Raw genomic sequence first — 5,750 nt, 5'->3', positions numbered from 1 at the left:
TAACTTTTGGAGCTCTTCTTTCACTATCTCCCTAAGGTTTGGATTCATCCTTCTTTGAGGTTGTCAGATTGGTCTACTATTTTCCTCAATGTAGATTTGATGAATGCAAGTCTTAGGGTCAATACCTTTCATATCAGTATACTCCCATGCAAATGCAGTAGAATGTTTTTGCAAGATTTTGGTTAGCTCCCCCTGTTGTGATTTTTCCAAGTTTCTGTTGATATTCAATGTTTTTCCTGGAAAAATCTCAATGGCAGAACTACCAAACTCTTCCATAGAGAAAAGAGACATTTGTCTAGATGATAGACACTCAATGTCAGAATCCAACTGAAATTGTGTGTGGTCATATTCTGAAGATGGTTCAAAGTTTTCTAATGTGTTCAGAATTTGACTATCTTCACTAATCTTAGAAATGGTAAAGACAGGTTGTATAGTATCTTCATCATCAACCCACTCATTATCTCCTATTTCTGTAATTGCTTTTGCTGGAGGATACAGATTGAACTTCTTTGTCGAATTACCATTAGAAATATACATATCCCCAGACCTACAACTTATGAAAGCATCAGCTGTGGCTAGCCAAGGTCTTCCTAAAATAAGAGGATGTCCTCCTAGATTACTCTTGGGAGTTAAAATCATGAAATCCACTAGATATTCCCAAGAGTCTAAGGAGACTGGAATGTCTTCTAATACACCATCTGGTTTAATAATTGATCAATTTGCAAGTTGTAATAAAGTAGGTGTAAAAAGAAGATTAGGAAGTTTTAGCTGTTCCATAGTCTGTCTACTCATGATGTTAATAGCAGCCCCTAAATCAATCAAAGTATTTGGTATTTCTACCCCATTGATATGTGTTTTGACAATTGGACTTCCGGGATCTACATATTTCTGCATAGTAATTTTTCCCATCATGATATCTGCAATTTTCCCTACCAGGTGGATCCTTCTGGTATCTCTTGGTTTCCTTCCTTGTCTTTTAAGACTCAACTCCTTTATTGTTTTTGCTAGAATAGGAATCTCTTTAATGGCTTGTAACAAGGAAATCTTAATACAGACATTCTTCAATTCATCTAGAAAATTATAGTCAGGCAACCAAATTTGTTTTTCCACTCCTTTGTCAATTTGTAATCTTTCAGGAAAAGGAGGTGTGGATAAAGATGCAGGTTGCTCAACTATGGGAGTTGTGGGGGTTAATTCTTTTTCTTTTTCTTTTTCTTTTTGAGTGTTTGGGTTTTGAAGAGATGCTTCAGAACCCTTATTGGCTTCAAGAGACTCTTCCTCAAAAATGCTTTGCTTTTGAGCATTTATAGAAGGTTTATCTAGGACTCTACATGATCTGAGTTGTACTTCATTGAGAGGAACAATCATATAAGTAGGAAATTGTTGACCTTCCATCATGTAAGCATTTTGAGGGTTTTTATTATTGGGGTTTGGCAATGGCTGAGAAGGAAGTTGATTTGACTTCTGTTGGAATCGAAGCAAGAGTTGAGAATTTGGATTCTGTTGAGAAGGTTGTTGTTGTTGTGGAAATGGCAATGATAGTTGTGGATTTTGATTTGGAAGTTGTGGAGCTTGTTGGTTTTAAAAAGATGGAGGATATTGGTAAAATTGAGCAAATCTCCCATAAGGATTTTGCATACCTTGTACCCATGATTGAAAAGGATTTTGAGGTTGGGACCAAGGTTGTTGCCAAGGATTCCAATTTGGTGAGGGTTGAAAATTCATAGAGTTGTTAAACCCTTGATTTTGTTGCCCCTGCCAAGGTCTCCTTGCAACAAAACAGAGAGATTCGATTGTATTTGGATCTTCTTGAAAGACAGCTTTGAGCCCAGGAATTGAAGGACAATCCTTGGTCTCATGATTCTCTGAACAAATTACACATGTTTCTACAACTTTTGCATCCAAGGGACATTCCCTTAGAGCATGTTTCTTCCTACATTTTGGGCAAAAGATGGCCAAAGCCTCAGCTTCTGCTTTCTGCTTACTGTGAATCTTAAGGGTGTCTAGTTGCTCACTAAGACTCCCTAAGATGTCAGTTTTGAATTCATCAAGCATGTTGCCAATCTCAGCCCTACTTACTGATCCAGTTGCAGATTTATTTGCTTTGATGAGAGAAGGATCTCTAGGCCCTTTTTGAGTTTTAGATTTCCCCCTTGAGAGATGGACACATAGCTCTGCTATATCATTGAGTGAAAGTTGAGATATATCTCCCTTCCCCATCATGTTTAAAATGTCTATCTATTCATATCTAATAGCCTCTAATAGAAGGGCTTTCAAGGTCTCCTCATCTAAGTTACTCATTTTTTCTCTTTTCAGGTTGTATTGAAATCTTTCAAGTAAATCCTCCAAGTTTTCATCTTCTCTTTGCACCATTTTGAGTACCTCATCCTTGTGATTGGTGGGCATACAATAGTCCAGGTACCTATCCAAAAATGTTTGTTTCATATCATTCCAAGACCTAATGGATTGAGTGAGTAATCCCATGAACCATTTCAAGGCTGCTCCTTTCAATGTTGAAGGAAACAGTTTGAGTTTTTGAGAGTCTTCCAGATAATCATAAGTTCGACACACGACTTCAAACTCAAATAGAAATGTTTCAGGGTCCTCATTCCTTAACCCATGGAAGTTTGGGAGGACAGATGGTGACATGTTTTTCATGGTGGCTCGGGAGACCTCATCGACTATAGGAAATCCAAATGAGTTATCTCCATCCCTATTTCCCCCAATGTTACCTCTACCTCCTCCATTGTTTCCTCCTCCTCCTCCTCTACCTCTACCTCTCCCAAATCCAGTTGCTCCTTCCTCTGTCATAGTAGTTTCCCTAGAGACTTCAGAGTCTTTTGGTTCTTCTACAAAGGGTGAACGAGAAGGAATTTCTCCCTCTTCTTCTTCATATGATTCTACTTCTTTAATTACAATTTGTCTTTCTGTAGAAGGAAGGAAAGGATCTCTTTCTAATTCAAATTCGATGGAAGGTGTGGGAGAGTCGACTCCTGCCTCTTGAATTCCAGGGATCCTAGGGCTAGGAGTGTAAGTTGGAGATGATGGAGGTGTCTCTTGTCTATTCCTTGAAGTAGATGGACTTGTAAAAATTGAACTCTTGGCTCTAGCTAAAAACCTTCCCCTAGAATCTCTTGCTCTATGCATGTCATTTTTTTTATTTTTCTTCAAGTCGGGCTAATAATTCTCTTTCTGATCTTCCAGGTCACTCTAGGTGCAAGAAGAGAGCATACTCAAGAAACTATTAAACCAATAACTTTCTCTTTTCTGATCCTCCATATCACACTAAGTGCAAGAGGAGAGCATACTTTGAGAGGTTATCAATTTTCCTTTCCTGAAATTTTCTTGAATTTTTTTTTTTAGAAATTGGCTACCTAATTTCACTTCCCCGGCAACGGCGCCAAAATGTTTGGTCAATTTAGTGATGTCTAAATTGCAACTTTTAAATGTCAACCCGGGGCTCGTAAGCTGATGAAGTGAGGTGTACTATATGTATTTAGGTAACCGTTTTCTTAGTCTTTTGTCGTTTTTAGCTTTTTTTAAGTTTGTTTTCGAATGTATCTTTCCTACTGTGATGTGATGGAAATGTAATAAAGCAAGTGAAATGTGGATGATTGTGGTGATCTCTAAGTGATTTCTCAAAACTTAAAAAGTATTCTACAAGAAAGCTTGAACAACAACTGCAATAAAATCAACTCTTAAAGGAAAATAAAGACATCAAATAAAGGACTAATGACATCGGCCCAGTATCTCTGCTACTGAATGAAAATGAAAATGAAATCTATATTAAATCCAACTAAAAGTAAGAACAACTATCTCACACTATGTCAACTCTTCAACTTAATCTTCTCTATGAAAAGATATCATGAAATGTTAAGCAATGTGAAATCTAAGTGAAACTACATAAAAGAGACTAGTCACAATACTTTAACTTCCTCTTAACCTTTTACCTTTTAGCTGAATTTATCATGTAAGAAACAGTTATGAATAAGTCAAGTAATGTGAGTTCTAAAGCAAACTAAATCAAGCTATACTAAGTGATATTTTGACTCCCAATAAAGTTATTTGATTATGGAAAAGGAACCATCAATAGATGAACAACTTGATATCTAAGAGCAGAAAGTAAATATGCAAGTTAAAGAAATGATAGTAAGGAAAATCAAAACTACAAAACAATGAAGGTCAGCAACATAGACAAGATGATCACGCATGCCACTAGTTATGAAAAGAAAAGAAGGAAAACTGTCCCGGGCTTGGCTAAGAAACCTGCATAACACACTGATCAGTCATGAACATAAAAGTGCAGAAATGTAAATCAACAGAAATCAAAGTTTATGTAAAGCTAATATACATGTTGAAAAGAAATAAAAACGCAGCAATTTAAAAGACATCTGTACAGCTAATATACATGAAACAAGAAAAAGAAATGCAGGAAATTAAAGGTTACTGTACAGGGCTTCAGCAAACAGGGGCCCTCTGCCTACTTCAACCGGTTCAAGGAGCAGTTATACGCTTAAATGCAAAACAATCTTCTCATGTATTGACAGCAAATGTAAAATTACAGTCGGGAGCTCAAAATTACATTAAAAACGATTAACTCTACAGCGTTCAAGGACGCTTTATTTATAGGGAGAAAGAAAACTACTTTAATGAGATCTATGCTATTCAACCAGCTGTTTAAAAACACGTGAATCCTCTGCATCCCCGGATCTAGGTAACTGTCATCGTGTTCATTCAATCTGGAGAGTATGGCTGTTGGATTCGTGCTTCTAGATTGTCTCCGTGGCTGAGGATGATGCCACCTAGCTTCACGTGCCCAAAAACAGAGCAACGCAGAGCCGTGCCACCGTTGAACACTTCTGTTGACTGATATTTGCCTCTTCGTTGACCACGGGCTTTTATGGCTGTTCTGGGTGATCTGGAGGGACACGTACCATGTCCTTGACCCCTGGAACTTGCCCATGTGGCTCATCTTCTTAGAGGACACCTGTAACATATCATTTAATAAAACAGCTGTGGAATCCTGCGCTGGCTGCAGAAACTTGGATCAGCTGCGGAAACCTGTGTTGGCTGCGGAAACGCAGCACTCTGAACCAAAATTCTCAACCAAACAACAGTCATTAGCATAGTTAGAAAACCATGTAAAAAGTCCTAAAATACAATGATTTAATCAACTTGGTGGATGAAATGAGTGGGAAAAGGAGGCTGAGAGGTGTATGGGAAGGTACAGGTTCAAGGCTCTACAGTCCACCCAGTCTTATCTGCTGCTGCTCACTACCTTGGTTAGGATCCTTCCCAATGCTCTGTTAGTGACCTCCACTTGCCCATTGGCTTGTGGATGGTAAGGGGTGGAAGTCTTGTGCTTGATCTTATGATGTGTGAGCAGGTCTTCAATCAAGTTGGAAGTGAACTGACTGCCTTGGTCTGTGACCAACTCTCTCGGATCGCCAAACTTTTAGAATATGTTTTCCCTCAAAAACTTAGTCACTTTTTCCTCTGCCGCTGCTTTGATTGTGTTTGTCTAGGCCCACTTTGTCAGGTAGTCATTTCACACAATGATGTACTGCTTCTTCTTTGAAGGGGGGTTGATAGGCCCCACAAAGTCCATGCACCACTTCTCAAATGGCTCAAAGGTCACTTGAGGATGCATGGGCATTTCATCCTTTGGAGTGGGTTTCCACATCCTCTGACACTGATCACACAGGCTTGTGTATCTCCTCACATCCTGATGAAGAGTGGGCCAGTAGTAG

The sequence above is a fragment of the Pinus tabuliformis genome, chromosome 8 (genome assembly GCF_031772625.1).
Source record: "Pinus tabuliformis cultivar Carrire ecotype Pingquan chromosome 8, CPIR1, whole genome shotgun sequence".
Classification (NCBI taxonomy): domain Eukaryota; kingdom Viridiplantae; phylum Streptophyta; class Pinopsida; order Pinales; family Pinaceae; genus Pinus; species Pinus tabuliformis.
The sequence above is the reverse complement of the archived record's forward strand: the minus strand, read 5'-3'. Positions refer to the sequence as shown.